General features: G+C 36.6%; 1 long non-coding RNA gene across 1 annotated transcript; it reads right to left on the bottom strand.

Annotated features, from left to right (window-relative positions):
- Positions 1-12,180: 12,180 nt before the first annotated feature.
- LOC148130933 (uncharacterized) lies at positions 12,181-17,520 on the bottom strand. Its single transcript, XR_015749478.1, has 2 exons — positions 17,402-17,520; positions 12,181-12,322 (listed from the first exon to the last, which is right to left on the bottom strand). It is a non-coding gene; the product is annotated as an uncharacterized LOC148130933 (long non-coding RNA).
- Between the last annotated feature and the right edge of the window lie 17 nt (positions 17,521-17,537).

Raw genomic sequence — 17,537 nt, 5'->3', positions numbered from 1 at the left:
TTTATTCCTAATATAGGAACAATTCTTAGCTTTGTCATAAGGCACACTTTTAAAGCAATTTAAAGGCATTAAAGCAATTATGGAAGTACACAGTAAGCTGCTTAATTTTCAGATACTAGTGTCTATGCCACTTCTTGCAATGTTATTGCCTTTGATTGATGCTAGGGAAACATATTCCATGTACAAAAGAAATGGAATATTTCTAAAATGATCTTCAGGCAAAGTTACATTGATTTATAGTACCCTTACATTAAGCTAGTATCTTGAGCATCTCTTTGCTACTTTAAAATTCTAAATTCTAAAGATGTATTGGTTAGAGTTGATGAGATTGATTGGTAGAAAGATATAAAAGCCAGATAGATAATTGAGCTAGATAAATTTATTGAGCTAGATAAATTAGTGCCTTGAGTATTTCTTCCTAAACCAGGTTTCTTACTATTATGTCAATGGCAGAGCATTTGGAAAATCTCACTGACTGCATGCATTGTACATAGCTTTATCTAACCATGGTTTATTGAATAAGCCACTGCCACAGCATACTAGGCCTGCATTATGGCTTAGTTATTGTATAAACCATATCATTTTAAATATTGTTACAGAAATACCCAGAGTCACAAGGGAACATGTATTCCAATTTGACTTTAAAATCCAAAAACCAAGCTAAAACTAACCATTTACCATAAAGCTTACAAAGGCTGGATTTATAAATATAAAATAATATATAATTGGTTTGTTTGAACTCTGAATTTATGTTAATTTTTGATTCAGTGTGATAAGCAATCTGACAATGGCTTAAATCAGTAAACGATGGTTAGTCAACCATGGGTATTTTATGCAAACACGGTGAAATTGTTGCATGCAATTTTGCTTCCTTTAAAATGAGTCTTAAATGGATGGGAATTTTATAAATGTCAGAAGCATCTTTCTTTTGAAGATAAAATTTAGGCATCATTTTTGTCATCTGCTTTTTCTAATGCTTTTAAAAGCCTCATCATGATAATTTTTTGCAAAGGTAACATGATTTTAAGACAAGAATAAATCCCATTTTTGCTGCTTGCTTTAGCTACTTTGGAATGGATCTATAATATATCTATACATATGTTTTTATGTATAAAAATCACAACTAGTAAAGTGATTTTGTTTATTCTTAGTGTAATGGTTAATTGAAATGTTTTTGGCTAATATGTCTTAGAATCTAAGAATATCTTTTTTTAGGGTTTAATATCTTTTGTCAGTTAAATTTTCTAACCAAAGATGTGGACTTCCACCTATAACAGGCACCTTCAGCAGTGCTTTTTCTCTGGTAGCATTTGTTCATTAAATTTAGAGGGCTGTTGGCTCCAGGATGACACCAGTTTACACTTCAAAATGAAACAAGAAGAAAAATGTGTCTGAACAAACCATATTCTGTATAGGATGTACCACAACTGATAGGGGCTCCACAAATACTCTTATTGGAAGGCCTGGAAGTACTGCCAGGTTTTTAAAGACTTCCAGAACATTATCAGGGTGTGAACAACATGAATCTTTGGGGATCCAGAGGGTAGATGTTGCAACAGAGAAGGTACATTTATTATATTCTGATATATGGCATTTAATTAAAGGGATCCAAAATACACTAACTTCAACAGAGCACAAATATTGGGTTAGATACAAGTAGCTTTTGACTTGTAACCATTTGTTTGAAGGCACTGAAAAAAGTGATTTATGACTAGTCTTCACTATTATAACTGGCAGATCCCTATGGTCACGTGATCCAAATTCATTGGCATCTGGCATGTATTTAAGACATCCTGGAGTTATGTGATTAATATTTGTGTCCGTTCCATCCAGCTTCTGAGAAAGTCAATGGAAGAAGCTGGATTTGCTTAACAAGCACCTGATTCATTTGCTTAACAATTATGGCAGAAAGGTCATAAAATCAGGTGTGACTCCTTAACTGCTTTGCTTAGCAATGGAAATTCTGATTGTAAGTCAAGGCCTATTGTACACAAATAGATTTCATTAAGGTATCATTTACTGTTCAAGGGTCAGCAGAAGTGTAAGCTAATACGTTGTCCCCCAAAATGTCTGACACCATGCTATGAAAATTCAGCAATTGTCCTATTTTCTGAAAGTTTTCCCTTCTAAGGTGTTTGATTAAACAACAGTTTTTTTCTCATATTCTCTAATAATTTTAAATGTCATTCTCAAAATCAATCAATCTGAATAGAGCTGAAAGTGACTTTGGAGGTCTTCCAACCCCTGCTCAAGAAAAAGACCCTATACCATTTCAGACAAGTGGCTGTCCAGTCTTTTCTTAAAAATTTCCAGTGATGAACTACCTACAACTTCTAAACATAAGCTGGGCCACTGATTAATTGTTCTCACTCTTAGGAAGTTTCTCATTTCCAGGCTGCTTCTCACCTTGATTATAGTTTCCATCCATTTTTTCTTTACACTTTTATTGCAATAAGCTTTTCAACAATTGTTAAGTTTCTTCAGTAATATAACTCTATTCTGAATCCTATAATAATATCAGGATGTAGTAACCAGTTACTTCTCCTTGAATATGGGCCAAATTATCTTAAACGTATCTTACATGATTCGTATATGAGTAACATTTAGCTTCTGAATATTCCCTATAATAAAATGGAAAGGAAAAGCAAACAGTTATTTGCTATTTTCACAAAACATGATAAATGTGCCTTGTAATAACATGACTGTTCAGATGTTTTATTTACTTATTAAATGTATATGACTATCCAGAACTGTAACAATCCAGTTTCTGTAGCTATCGGCTTTACTGTCTGGGAATGATGGAGTATTTGGTAAAGGACAAATCCCCTCCCCCCTCCATCTCTTGCTAAGAACTGGATACTTGCCATGAAAGACAAATTCAGAAATCCAACTATAAATATTATATACGACATAACTCTACATAGTTGAGAGAACAAAGGTAGTTTTCTGGAGAAGTAAATTCCATTTGAACCAAGCCTACATAGTGTAGTTCTGAACAGACATGAATAATAGGATGTGGTTGGACGGGAGAGTCCAATGTTGCTGAATTCCAGTAGCAGCTGAGTTGTGGCAGCTGAACCATTCCATTGCCGTTCTAAAAAGTTTGTAGAGGTTAATGTGCTGCAGAATTAAATTGAACTGGACTTTAGAGCATGAGGATAGAACCATTCTTTTGCTTCTGACTATAATTCAGCAAGACCTCTTGGAATTCAGATTGTAAAAGCATCAGAATGTGTTATCAGTCAACTGGGCAGGATTGGATCAACTACAGCAAAGAGTTGCCAAGTCAGACAGATGACTGGACGATTGCTGTTGGTGAATTGGGATGAAGACCTTCAATACCAACCTATCAAGATGGAAGGCAAAGGTCAATGGACCCTGAGTGTTTGGAGGGAAACATTTGACTTGACTCTCTTCTGTTAAATCTTAAAGACTACCTCAAGCATAATATGTGGCAGGGATTAGGAGACCTTGCTTGAAGTAAGTTAATGGGACAAAAAATCTCAGGTTTTGGAATAAAGTGCTTGGGAAGAACCAGAATGCTTACACTGTAATGATTTAACAGGGTGGTTATAATCTACCTCTCTGTGTCAGCATGTACATAAAAGTGATTGTAAGCGAGTTCAGTAGTGTTTATTAGGTTATTTGAGAACAGATCTAATATAGGTGGTCATAAACCGGACCTTGTTTTTGTCTTACAGTTGATACAGATACTCCTTGCTTAGAGACCGCCTCATATAGGAACTGTCTAGAGTTATGATATTTGAATGTGCTTCTCAAGATGTCTAATCAATCTAAAGTGCATTTAAATAATTTCCAAACTATCCAGCAAGCAATTCTGCGCAAGGCTATTGAGTAACTAGTAATGGGAGACAAATCAGATCATGAACAGTATTGCCTCCTAAGTAGCCTCTTTGGTAGCCTCTACTCCATTCCCAGCCAAGTTCTTGATTTAATGGGGGTCTTCAGGACAGGAAGCTGAGAAACAATATCTAGAGCCAGGATGTCAAACTTGTGGCCTGTGGGTGGTATGCATTACTGACCACATCCACCCCATTTTAGCAAAGGGGGAAAAAGTGATACATCATGTGACAATGCAACGACGCAAATTGATCTAGAGGGCCAGTGGAAAAAGACAAAAAACAAATCTGAATGAACAAGTGGGTAGCACAAAAATTGAATTACCTGAATAAATACATGCCCATGTTTGAGCATACTTTGTGGCAATAAGGAAGGCAAAGCATGTCTGCTATTTCTCCCATATTGTGTTAGCAGGCAGTCTTGTTTACGACAACCAACTTCCTAATAGGGAGATATTAACATACAGATCTCCCCCTAGATCATTGTGACCATTTTCTAAAGTACTTTGCTGATAAAATTGCTCAGATTTAACATAGTTTTGAGCCCATGTGGGCTGTCTTTATAGTGATTAGCGCACTGTCTTGCACTATTACCATATCTGGAATTCCTTTCAGCCTGGGAACTCTGAAGAAATAGAAGGAATATTGGTTAGGTTGTTTCCTGGCATCTGTTCTTTGGAACCTGGCCTTCCTGGCTATTGTGTGGAGCAGGAGAAAAGATAATCACTTGGTTCTGAGAGATTGGAAGCGCCTCCTTGCAGGACAGGAGTTACTACCAGCCTTGAAAGAGACTGAATTGCCCCTTGTTGAAAAGGCCAGCCTCAAATAGGCTGCAGGGGCCTATAACAGAAAGAGAATGCCACCTGATTGGTAAGTGGTACATGGAATATCTTGGGGGCCATGCTTACGATTGGACTGTATTTTTTTAAAAAATAAATGAATATGTAAAGAATTGTTTCTTGTTTGCGTGTGACACCCCATCAGAATAAAGTTAGGCATTTTCCTAATTTTTGACATGCTGAGCTCACCAATTTGCCATCTCTGACCTTTGCTAAGACCTGGATGCCAAGACGTGGATGAAGGTAGTCTGCCCCTCATGGATCTGTTAGATCTGTCTATGGCATTTGATACTACTGTTATTCATTTTAGAGGACAGTCTGCTAGTCAAGAACTGCTTCATTAAAAAGAATATCTTTGTTTTCATTTTCAGGGTTTTATGATGTTCTCTTTTAGCCACACCATAGATCTTTTTGTTTGTTTGTTTGATATATTGCACACTAAGGAAGTTGCTTAGTGTTATAATCTATATTTTTTTCATTAAAACATTAGATAAATTGTGTAGAACAAATCTTATACAGTGGAACCTCGGGTCGCGACCGTAATCCATTCCAGGACTACAGTCGCAACCTGATTTGGTCGTGACCGGAAGCATGACTGACTGCGCATGCGTAGATAAAAAATTACACAGACTGTGCATGCGCTGAAAGGGACAGCGTGGAAAGGGAATCGTGACCCAATTCAAAAATCGGGTGGATTTTTTGGTCGGAATGTACTGGCAATGCACCAGATAAAAGACATGCTAACAGTTCTGTTTATCAGAATACTTTTAATATGTTTGGAAATAGTGAACAAAATGCTATTTTGTTAATGCTAAAGGAAATTATTGGTAAATGCTAAAGGAAGAAATGATGAAGGAAATAGTAAAAAAAGAAAGAAAGAAAAAGGAATCCAGATCAGGCCAAGGCCCATCATAGATTAACATTTTGTTTTGCAAGGGACCAACTGAGTGCCTTTGAGATACCTGTAAACATGAAAAAGAGACATTAAATCTCACTCCTGTCCTTGTTCTCCTCAAATTGGTATCTGGGGGCATAATGTCCTCAATCTGGAAATAACAGTTTGCAAGATTCATAGTCTTTGATATACCTGTCCTCCATGAATTTAACCTTTCTTTTTAAAAATCCAACTGCTTTTTAAAACTGTCCATGTTAATGACTATCACCATGTTTTCAGGTTTCTAAATCCCATGGATTATAGGCTGAGTGAAGTGCCTTCTTTTCTTTCTTGTATATGTCCTTCTAAACAGTTTCATTGGATAAACCTGATGTTTTCACAAAGTGGAAAGGGGAAAGAAAATATTTCTGTTCACTTTCTGCATGCCAAGTATGATTTTATAAATTCCAATCATATCTCCTCTCAGTCTTTTTTTTTTAAATCTAAAGAGTCCCAAACTTCAAAGCCTTTTCTCAGAAATAATATATTTGATCCTGAGATCATCTTATTTGCCCACATCTACCTTTTTTTTTGTAGCTGTGTTATGTTTTTTTTTTAAGTGTAGCAACCAGAATTATAAACAGTATTCAAACAATGTTGGCACTTTTATTTTCAATCCCTTTCTTAATTATCTCTGGTATGAGATTTACTCTTTTCAGATTTGTTGCATGCTGACCCAACATTCTCATTGAGTTACCCACCATGACCCCAAGACCTTTTTCCTGGTTTTATAGACAGGTCAGAATCCATCCACATATAAATAAAGTCATAGTTTTAGAAATTAACATCTTAGTAGATGTTCCTGCTTAATGCCTCCTACCTAAAAATATAATACATTTAATATGAGAAAAAAGCCAACACATAGATTATATAACCTTTATAATATTATACTATTGCTTTATTTCATTGAAGCTACTTGCTTAGGACTCAGTTGGCCAGGAACCCACGTTTACCAGTGGTGGGATTCAATTTTTTTTACTACCAGTTCTGTGGGCATGGCTTGGTGGGTGTGGCAGGGGAAGGATATTGTAAAATCTCCATTCCCACCCCACTCCAGGTGAAGATTACTGCAAAATCCCCATTCCCTCCCCAACCCTGGGGGAAGGTTACTGCAAAATCACATTGCCTCCCCACCCCACTAACCTGCTTTCCAGCTCCGTTCTCCTGTGCAGGGCAACAAAAGAAGACCCAGCCAATCAGCTGGGACTCGGGAAGCAGAGAATAGATGGCCAGTCAGAGGTGGTATTTTCTGGTTCTCCAAACTACTCAAAATTTCCACTGCTGGCTCTCCAGAACTGTTCAGAATTTGCTGAATACCACCTCTGATGTATACTCTGTCTGGCTGGGGAGAGTAGTTGAGAACCTGGTTGGGTATATATAGGAAGTACAAGGGCAGCAGGCTAGACTTGTGAATAAGAAATCAGTCTGGAATGTATTGTCAGAAAGTGACATAAATCAACAAGAGTCAAGTTCATGGAGACTTTACTTTGAAAAAAAAAGTTAGACACTATCACATTAAGTATGCACTTGACTTTTTTAATTAGGTATGGAACAATCTAATTTGTACATGTTAAAACAGGGCTCACTTAACTGTGGATCAATTTGCAATTGGCCGGTCTCACAATAGAACATGAATAGAACATAATCCAAAAATAATCAATCCGCATTATGATTTAGGCAGGGATCTGTACCTTATTTCAGCTTGAATGCTGTACAAGGGTTGCATAGCACACCAAGGTCTGCACACTTTTTAAATTTATTTTTTCTTAAATATTTTATTGTCAGTGAAATAGTAATCTTTTTATTTATTTTAAAATACAACTTTATTTTTGTTGTATTTCAGGTTAATAGAAATTCCTCTAACCCCCCCCTGCGCTATTTTTTAATTCTTTCTCACTAGAGGGTGCTATGACACCAAAATGGATGCGTTTTTAGTCTTTTTTATTTTAAGGTGTTTTTTTTCTCTCTCTTTACTGATAAAAGAAAAAGTACTGCATATATTGGCTGGGGAAATTCTGGGAGTTGAAGCCCACACATCTTAAAGTTGCCAAGTTTGAAAAATACTGTTTTAGATGCTTCTCATTTTCTACTCCTAGTTTAGGATGATTAGGCAGCCAAGTCAGCATGCGTTTGTGGACTGGAGCCACCATAAGTAGATGGTGGGAAAAAATAATTTTCTCCCAGATGCTTAAAACTGCAAAATAATTGCAACCTTCCTGTAATGTCAGAGTCAGAAGGTGCATTCTGCCAGAGCCAAAGAAAGCTCTTTAGTGCAAAAACCCAACTAGGCTTTCTGCTGGCTGGAGTCATCTTCCTATGAGCCCAGGATGGGGGAAGAATTCTGCCCCTCCCACCCTTCCCTATGCATTCCTTTCTACTCCTGTGGTTCTACCCAGCTGACAAGGTCATAAGTGACCCAGCAGTGTTCAAGGCATCAAAGTTTAGACATTAGCTAGTGAAACAATTGCACCTAATTTGAAGCAGAGGGTTTATGTTTTTATTATGCAAAGCTCTCAATGGTTGATCAAAGTATATATATATATACATTCAATACATGTATATGTGACTCTTTTCCTTAGGGAACAGTTTGAAGGAATTTATTTGCTGTTGTTTTCATAGATTCGTAAACATTTTACCTCAGCACATTCTGCTCAAATAATGAGCTGGACGCAAATGAGATTTTAAATATTTTAGATGCAATTGACCAAACAGTTAACATACATGGCCTAATAGTGGTCTTAACTGAAAGTAAGCACTTTCCATACCAAAGATAATTGTTCTATTTGCACTATAAATTGTTATATTTGCATTATAAATGTCTATATGATATATACTTCTGAAAATAATTAATATTGAAGTGATTTGCAAATGGTACTATTTATAATTTAGAGTTATTTATAGCTATAGTTATAACTATTTGGAGATAACAGTCTATTCTGGTTACCCAATTTTCCTACCCAATTTTCTTCTATTTAAAATCCACATTTAAGCTAAAGAAGTCTAACTGCAGTGTCCTAACAAATTTATTGAAATAAGCAATGTACGATGTGTACGTATGAAGAAATTAGAAGAATTTTAAAAATATTTATACATTATATATTTATTATAATTTATTACAAGCATAATGATTGTTTTTCGAATCTTTTTGCTTCTAGTATGTGAAAATCCTTTGAAATAAGGTTACAATACTTTCAGTCATTCAATCTACCGTAATCAACAGACCCACAAAAAAACATGTCCTCTTACTAACCATATCCAGGATAATGGGATTTGGAGCTGGCTTACAGTAGCTTTTAGCCAATGGGCAGGCCCTCATGCAAAGTGTTACCAGTCAGCCCAAAATTCTACTGTCTACATGGATTTGAACTTTTTTCCTTCTTTAGAACTAAAACAAGTATATTAGATTCTAGAAAAGACAAAGAACAGATATCCTTCTGGAGTAGCATTTCACAACCTCAGCAACTTCAAAATATGTGGAATTCTGGGAGCTGAAGCACACACATCTTAAAAGTTGCCAAGATTGAGAAACAATGCTCTAGAGAGCTGAGCTGGATTCGATTTTCTTTTCTGCCAAAGACTTTGCCAAGTCTCTCTTGACTTCTTTAATCAGTTGATTGCTGATGGAAGCAAGTTCTAAAAGCCATGAGAATCACTTCTGTAAATCAAAAGTGGCAACCTATTACAAAAAACAGTAATAAACTCTACTCATGTTAATACCTTCATTTACTGCTGGTTGGACATTATCAGATTGGTTTCATTTAGTTCATTCTACATTTAAAAGGACTCAGCACTGAACAGAGAGATTATAAAAACGCTATGGAGGAACACTTGGGGTCAAAGGAAATACATTATCTAATATAGCAGCCCTCACTTTAATTGCCCACCAGGTGTTTCTCATTACAATTCCTTGAATATCACACCAACATGGATATTGCACAGAAGCTGTGATGCAAAGCACCAAGCAGGAGTGTAAATTCAGGAAACAATGACCACCAGAGGGAGCAAGTGTGGCACTTTATGTAATATTAAAGTTCAGCAGATAAAAGCAGAAAAAAGATGCAGCCAGTTGGGGAAGGGAAAATTAATTGCTTTCCCCATATTGTCAGAATATTTTCAGTTTGCCATCAAATAAACCATATGAACTGGTGTGTGTATGTGTATACATCTAGGCATTCTTGGTGGCTGGTGCAACAGATTACATTTTAGGGTGAACCAATGGCCACACCAGATTGGACGATGATTAAAGTGGACTATGGAATAGCTTTAATTGACTGAGCCAGAATTTTTCATTTTCTCCCCTGGATTTTAAAAGTGTTTGAAAAATGTATTGATTTGAAAACTATGCTAAGCCTAATTTAAGTCTTTTCTGGCTTTTAATGGTAAAAAACTAAATTGATAATATCAGGAACATTATTTGACTTCTGTATTACCTTCTTCTCAGAGAACCCTCTTTCAGAAAAGGAGGGGGGAATCTTAAGTAAAATCTACAGTTTCTTAAGAATATAATATTCTATATAATATAATAAAGTCCTACTTTAAGCTATTGTACCATGAGTCAAACTTGCTAATGAGACGACAAACTAAATGAGGGAGATGATGAATATTTAGACTGCAAGGTACCTTACAGATTAATAGAACACCTGAACTTAGACCTATCAGTAACCAGTGTGGTGTTTTCAGGATTGATGTTTTATGGTTCTATTTAGTCACTCCACTATCACGGATAATGCAACTAAAGCATTCTGTACGAGTTGCAGCTTCTAGGTCATCTCTAGCCTCAAGTAAATGTACTGCAGTAATCAAATCAAGCAATGATTACATCACAAATCAGTTGGGCTAAATTGTGTAGCATGTTAGTTGGTGCGAGAGCCAATCTTTGCATGGAACCTTTTTGCTATTTAGACTAGTTGTGCCTCTATTGACAGATGAGAATCAAGAGAACTGGCTAAGCTACATGTTTGTTCTGGAAGACAGCTTCAGGAACTTTTATTGCTGTCAATTGACTTTGTTGTGGATCTATGGTCATGGCATAGAACCAAAACACAAAAACAATTATTGTCTCTTATAAAAGGGTAAGGAGTTTCTAAGACTGATATCAAGCTTTATGCAGCTAGGCATGGTCAAGAATGCAAGAACTATACAAATTTCAGTAAGATATTTTCACTGGTAGATTGGGATAAATTTTAGAAACTGTCAAAAGAATTACCTACCCCTCCATATAGTGAATTAGTTAGGGTCTTTTTGAGTGATTTGAAATACTTCTTCTGAGGCTTTTTACCATCTGGGTTGAATGACAATGCATTATACAAATATCAACTAATTTGTTCTCTTTCTCTTCTTGATTAGGTCTATTCTCATTTGCATTCCTTTCTCACCTCCCCACAAATTTCCTTTCCTGATTCACATGAAAAAAATTAGAGCTGAATGTTACTGATGGCAACACTGATGAACTCCAGATTTCTTGATGACTGCCTCCAGTGGCTTCATGTAGGTAGACATTTAGAACTTGTGATACCCTCAAAGCTCAAGGATCATGGGCCTAGACCAGGGGTGTCAAACTGGCGGCCCGTGGGCCGGGTACGTCATGTGTAGGCAACGCCTACCCCCAGCCTTTGTGAAGGGAAAAAAAAGTCACAAAAGTCATGTGACAGCAACAGTAGATTCAGTGAGGCGGCAAGTTTGACACCTGTGGTCTAGACTAAATTAAAAACCTCCAGCTGCCATTTTTTGTTGGTAGGATTGCAGAGGGGAAAAAACCCCACTGCCTTTAATTTGTCGACTTTAGATCACACGATCAGTGACTTAAAAACCAGGAGACTCAACATGTTAGAATTTTCTATGTCTCCCTCCTGAGAAGTCAAGACATTCAAGGCTGCTTTGATGCTAAACTCTGATGCAAACCGTGGGCTGTCAGTTTGACATCCCTGTTCTAGACCCATGATCCTTGAGCTTTGCAGGTATCACAAGTTCTAAATGTCTACCTACATGAAGCTATAAACTGGTGTGAAATAGATCTTACCATCCTCTCCAGAATCTAGCTCAAAATTTGCAGTTGAGTAAAAATTGTCCAGCAGTATTAAAAACAGTTTAAAATCAGTGAAAATGTGACATGAACTATATGATCATTTGGGGACTTTGGTCATTTGCTCAGTTCTGTCTTAGGGAGAATATATGTCACCAAAATCTAAATGACTGAATCTACTGCTTCCCATATATAGGACACATGCTGTACTGCTACTTATAGATCCCCCCTTCATAAATAAATGCCAGTGATACCTTGAAATTGATTTCAAGAAAAGCTCTCTTTTCCCACCTTTCCCCATTTCACTAAGATTGTTTCAAGTAGGTATTCCCTGCCCCACCCTCATTTTGTCAATTAATGCAAATAAAAAAACCAGCAACCCAGGACTGGATCTCTTCTGCAGAAATATGCTTACATCTTTCCCAAACACAAAATAAATGGCAGATCAGAGGGTGGGGCAATGGACAAGTCTTCTGCTGCCTACCCATCCATTACTCAGTCTATTTTCGCAAGTGAAATGACATGTAGTTCCATGCTAGTTTAATACACTGATTCCTGCCAATAGCCATACTAGTTGGCAGCAGTAGATAGCTAATGGAATGAAATGGTTGAGTATGCACATCCAGGTGGAAATGGCCCAGGGTAGCTTCCAAAGCAGTACACAATTCTGAAAAAAAAAGAGACATGACTGCTTTAATAAGCTGAATAGGTAACTCAGATGCACTCCCAAGTATTCTAACATACTATTTTGAAAGATGTACATATTGCTAGAATCAAAATATCCAATTTTGCATCACAAAAGGTGACCTGTTGAAGCTTCTGCATATGAAATGAGAATATATATCACACACCTTCTCATCTAACAATCAAAATGCTTCATGTACGCCAAATGTGTGACAAGCTGAGAGAGATGGCATCTCCCAATGTAGCTGGGCTGCATAAAGAAAAGCATAAAGATTGTTCAATTTTTTTGTTGGCAACCGATGACAAATTAACAGCAACACATCCAAAGCAAAATATTTCAGTAATGAATACTTTTTCTCAGAATTCCACCCAGGTAGCCAATTTTCAGAATATTCTATCTGCCAAGCAAGATTATTTTTTTCTCTCTCATCTATTTAAGGTATTCTCTTTTGTATTATAGATAATAATCAATGAAAAGAACTTCTTTGGTTTGATAAGAATCTACATCGGGAAAATAGATTTCCTTAGAAGAAGTTATATTACTTGTTAAGCAAAGATTGGCAAACCGTTATAAATTATTTACTATACATATTTTACTGCTATGAGAAATAAGGGAAAATCCAGAAATGTGGTTTCTGGAGTTCTCATAGAGAATGATAATAATTGCAAAATGAATAATATTTCCAGAGTAATAAATGTAATTTGAGAAATTCCAGTGTATTTCAGATATATTGATAATTATTAAGAAAGTTTTTATGGGAAGAGTAAAGCAGGGGTGGGATTCAAATTTTTAACAACCAGTTCTGTGGCATGGCTTAGGTGGTGGGCGTGGCTTGGTGGTCATGTGACTGGGTGGACATGGCTTGGTGGTCATGTTATTGGCTGGGTGTGACCAACTCAATATCGCTCACATCGAGGCATGCATCTCCTCGCCTGGCCTCTCATGACTGTGGGGATGCTGCAACAGTCATAAGTGTGAAAAATGGTCATAAGTCACTTTTTTCAGTGCCATTTCAGTGCAAAGTTTTGAATGGTCACTCCACACAAGCAAAGTACCAGCAAAGGAGGGAAAAAAAACTCCAGAGATGTTCCTGAGACAGGAAGGCTAGTCCTACCAAGAATGTAATAAGGGTTAACGGAGAGGCTGTTTCTGTAAGCAACACCAGAATGTTTCCTTCCTGCCTTCCTTACAGGATTAGGCCAGTAATTTCTTTTTTTAAAAAAAACCAACAAATTTTATTAGTTTTTACAACACAATACACAAACAAACAAGGCATAATAACATAAAATATCTTTTCTGAAAAAACTAATAGAACATACAGAATAATTCCAAATTATAATATATATATTTACTTTATCTGTTCAACTTCACATCTTACCCCAACTTCTCTTTATTTCTCCCTTTCATTCTATTATTCAAATTATATTTCTTGCTAATTAAAATTTTATTGCTTTTCAAGAACAATAAAAACAAACAAAACGTAGAACATAAAAACATAAAACATCTTTTCTGAAAGTTGCTTGATCCCGGGTTAAAACTCTTCGCACAGACACAAATTCAAAAATCATATTCACTTTATATACCCTTCCATATCTTATTACCATTTTCAATTTTCTATATAGCTTCTTCCCTCTTTTATCTTTCTTAATTTTATTTTATTTATCTCATCTCAGTTCAAATCATAATTATCATTCTTTGTCTGTTCTATTTCCAGCTATCCATTCATCTTTTCTCTTTAAACAAACTTCTCCTGCACACTGATTGGAGTATGACGCCTTTAACTCTTTCCCCTAACTTAATAATACTTAATATAACACTTAACTTATATTGGGATTCTGTTAAGTACATTCTAAAATTACACAATGTATTTTATAAGAGAAAAAAAAACAGCAGCAACAAAACAAAAACATATTTATAAGTATATAAGACCACTATCAATGCCATTAAAAAACTAATCATACATATTAATACTCATTTATATCTTAAACATTTTATTCTAAATACACATATAAAAACACAATCTTATGTACCTTACAGAATCCCTTTTTCAATTAAATTTACCCATTGTCTCTAAATGAATTTTGTTTCTTTAAATCTTGCTTCCCACCATTAAGGCTTCTCATCCCTTCCTTTCTCCCTTGCTTATTCTTCTCCTTGCCCTTTTTACCCCTTTGTCTCTCCTCCTCCCTTTTCTTCTTCTGCTTTCCCCCTTCCTGTTGTTTTCTAACCTTGTATCTACCTTTCACCTCATTTTTCTCATTTTTGGTTGTTTTTTCAAGCATTGAAATCCCCTTTTTCTTTTCCTCTTTCTCCTCCTCCCCAAATAGGATCATTTGTTCATCAAAGATGGCTTCTTCTTTATCCCAGTTGTCCTGCTGCGCAGTCAATTTTTCATAGGTACATACTGCCATTTCTAAAAATTGAAAAAGAGTGCCCAAAGTATCTTTCCCATCTTGTTCTTCTTTTTTATATTTTTGATATTCAGTTTTTAATTCATCCACAAGTGATGCCATTGTAAAGAGAAAGAATTTTTTTCCAAAACAACCACCTGAGTGCTTTTAATCAAAAATAATTCCCAAAAGTTCCAAAGTCACCAAACAATCCAAATAAGCTATTTCTTTTAATACTTTTTTCTTTCTTCCATTTCTCTTTCTGGGGTTGCTGTTTGATCAAAAAGTTCCAATTAAGATATATCTTTTAGAAGTCTTATTAATATTCAATAGCTCTTTAAAATTCTAGGCAGTCTCCTCGTTTAAATTCTGCTCCAATTTTTTTTCCTCTCCCTTCCGACTTACAGCAAAAAGATTTTCCTTTAAGTATTCAGAAATCCATACCTCCAATGCGAGTTTTCCGATTTCTCTTAAAGTTCTATCGCTGTCACGTTCGGAAGGAGAGTGAAAAGACAAAAAGTTTTTCCTTTAATTTCCATTCGCCGCTTGACACATTCTGGAAACAATGTATCTTTAATAAGCTTTAAATTCCAGGGTACTTTCACTGTTACTTTGTCCCGCTCAGCAAAGATCACTTTCATTTCTTGACAGCTCCTCCTGCACTTTCTTTTTCCGGCTGAGCTCTTCTATGTGGCGGCCATTGCTAACCGCTGCTCAGCTGCCTTTGGAAAAGGGTGTTTAGCCGGCTAGGGAAGAGAGGTGCGATGTCTCTCGACCCTGCCAGACCCCCCCTGTCTTCGCCACCTTCTACGGAGGTGGCTTAGCCCCGAAGCTAAATGGCTCGGGGCACTCGGGCAGTGAACACAGGCAGAAACCGCGCACAGTCACAGATTCCTGCCTGCTCCGAAGCGCTGCAGACCGGAAATCCCGCAGGCCAGTAATTTCTTCTAACAACCAGTTCTCCGAACTGCTTAGAATGTTAACAACCGGTTCTAGCAAATAGGTGCGAACTGATAGAATCCCACCCCTGGAGTAAAGTCCTATATTTTCTTTATCTAAATCACTGTCATCTTTACATTAGTGGAATTTTAACTTATGTCATTATAATAGTCACAAATAGGCATATTAATTTACTTTGCAAATGGGCACAATACTTTAAAATTCAATTTCTTCGTGTGATTCATGTACTGTAACCATACTCCAAAACAGCATGGATACAGTTAGATAGTTACTATATCACCCCTTTGACACCATGAAAGGTGCTTAATTCCAGTTTCTAAAACTGATTGAATAATAGTTTATGAAGAATCTGGGATGCTCATCTGGGAAGTTCATCTGATTTCACATATTAACTCAGGTACATCAGGACATCTAAAGCTCTTGAATTATTTTTGCACTGAAACACATTTTGTATGAGTTAAAATTTGTACTCTTTTAAGTAGACAATTGAATATACAGTTAATGTATGTTGTGCACGGATGTTACCTAATTACGTAATAAAATGTCTGTAAGCAAAAAAACCAAGCTCAGAGAACATCAAGGATTTCACAGTTGAACTCTGAGCTACCTATTACATTATATACCTATTATATTCTCTTCTATTGATTAATGTGTACATTAATTATTTAGAAGAAGTTTGGAATAAAGACTTGGAAAATCCAGTAAAAACAAACAAAAAATGAAAAGTTTTAATGATCTCATAAGGAGATTGATTCAAGAGAAGTTTTCCCATCATTAGACATTTCATAGAATGTTTAAAAATATCTGAGGATTAATTTAATATACTAGAAATGTAGAATGATGGGCATGATTTATGAAAGTAATATTTTTTCTCACTATTACTGGATTTTGAAATATCCAGAAATATGTTATTATATCCCAAAATTTTAGATTTTTGTCATCATACATTGAGCTCTGGATATTCTCTAAGTATAGGCACAGCAATAGGGACAGTATTACCATCAGAGGTGGTATTCAGCAGGTTCTGACCAGTTCTAGAGAACTGGCAAATACCACCAATGACTGAAGATTTTACAGTATCCTTCCCCTGCCACGCCCACCAAGCCACGCCCACAGAACCAGTAGTAAAAAAATTGAATCCCACCACCGATTACCATGCAATCACCTAGTGTTGCCCCAGACAGTGAGATGGGAAGCATATAAATTTAATAAATACATTTACTCCAAACAATATGTGACTCTCTGTTCTCTATCAATGCAATACCATATTGTGAGATCAAGGTTTAATAATGACTTTTTAAAAATGAATGGGTTATGTATTACTGGTTTTGTCCTTCTCTCTCTTTTCTCCCTCCTTTTTATTTTTTCTGTATGTTGTCAATTCTAAAAAGGCATTCATTACTGATATGTTACTGTTTCAAGAACTGCCAACGTGGTCTGGCAATTTCATTTTTAGCATGATTATTATTATTTTTTTCGACCACCGGTCATGCAAAATGTTTGATGGTATGATAACTCATTCATTTTCCCCGGGGTCCATCCCAAAAGCTCAGGCCAGGTTAGGTGATTTAATTTGCAAGATCGGCTAAGATCCCAAGAAGGAGGCCTACGGTCACCAAACCAGCGTCTGTGTGAAAATGCTGCTCCCGCCCTCCGGCTACCACCTCTCCGTCCGACCTGCCCCGTTTTCCGCAGGCTCCAGAGCGGGCACCCGCTTGCCATTTCTGGCTCTCTCCTTCTCCTCTGCCCGGGCGTCCGCCCCCCTGTCCTTGCCCGGCCAGCTGCGCCCCTCTTCCCGTTCCGTGGGCTCCCAGCGCCAAGGTCCCAACAGCGCCCTCTGCCGATCT

The sequence above is a fragment of the Notechis scutatus genome, chromosome 4, assembly GCF_049901735.1.
Source record: "Notechis scutatus isolate UNSWTSFEM ecotype Mainland chromosome 4, rNotScu1.2, whole genome shotgun sequence".
In the NCBI taxonomy this organism is placed as follows: domain Eukaryota; kingdom Metazoa; phylum Chordata; class Lepidosauria; order Squamata; family Elapidae; genus Notechis; species Notechis scutatus.
The sequence above is the reverse complement of the archived record's forward strand: the minus strand, read 5'-3'. Positions and strand labels throughout refer to the sequence as shown.